We start from the raw sequence: 1040 nt of genomic DNA on the forward strand, positions 1-1040 counted from the left end.
GTGATGAAGATTAATGTTCACGTGGCTTTAATCAGTTTCTTAACTCGTGAGAGAATAAGTGCCTGTTTTGGATGTGATGTAAACTCTCCTCTCTGTTAAGATGATCCGAGGATCCTCCATGTTTAAAAGTTAAGAGTCGTTGCTCCTGGATTCTTACATTTACATTTAAGTCATTTAGCAGACGCTCTTATCCAGAGCGACTTACAAATTGGAAAGTTCATACATATTCATCCTGGTCCCCCCGTGGGGAATGAACCCACAACCCTGGCGTTGCAAGCGCCATGCTCTACCAACAGAGCCACACGGGACCATTCTGTGGGTCAAACTGTTTTTATTTGATATGTTGTATCCCGGTGACATCACAAACTGCCATAACTTCACCTAATATGTCTTATAGAGTACAATTACAGTACTATTGAAGTACTTGTTGTAACAACAAACACCATGATAGATGAACAGTTAGGTGATTGCAGAATTTCTGGTACAGTACTACCATTCCGTTCTGTCCAGCTGAGCTAACGTGTTTGTGTGTTTTAGTAAAGGTTGGCCGTTGATTCAGGTGCCAAAACAGTGTTTCTGTTCCTTGTTTTCATGCGTACAAACTCTTCCTGTATTCCCTGATGTCTAAGCCAATCACAGTACAGGACTACACATCCGTAGTCATTCAGCTGCCCACTCACAACACTGAAGTCTCCTATGCAACATTTACCTAAATGTTAGTACCACTATCAGGTAGTTCACATTGTCTGAGGTTTTTCCCCCCCAATAGCTTGTGTTCTAATTCCGCTATGCTCGGCACACACATCTCACGGCTTCGGCTGTGTTTTTGTGTGTGTGTGTGTGTGTGTGTGTGTATGTGTGTGTGTGTGTGTGTGTGTGTGTGTGTGTGTGTGTGTGTGTGTGTGTGTGTGTGTGTGTGAGAGTGGTGTACGTGTGTGTGTTTGCAACAGTTGAGTTTGTTTACTATCTGATGCCTCTGTTAATGATGATGCTGTTAAGGACAGTTTGAATAAAGGCACATTCCAACCCTTTTACAACAA

At 42.6% G+C, this 1040-nt stretch overlaps 1 protein-coding gene across 2 annotated transcripts in view; it reads left to right on the forward strand.

Moving 5' to 3' along the window:
• The window catches only part of LOC139559160 (peptidyl-prolyl cis-trans isomerase FKBP9-like), a 25663-nt gene extending 24623 nt beyond the window's left edge, over window positions 1-1040 (forward strand). For both annotated transcript variants that reach the window (XM_071374925.1, XM_071374924.1), the window contains exon 10: window positions 1-1040. This exon is cut by the window's left edge and continues 2151 nt beyond it. The gene's annotated coding sequence lies outside the window, so the exon portion shown is untranslated.

The sequence above is a fragment of the Salvelinus alpinus genome, chromosome 29, assembly GCF_045679555.1.
Source record: "Salvelinus alpinus chromosome 29, SLU_Salpinus.1, whole genome shotgun sequence".
Taxonomy (NCBI): domain Eukaryota; kingdom Metazoa; phylum Chordata; class Actinopteri; order Salmoniformes; family Salmonidae; genus Salvelinus; species Salvelinus alpinus.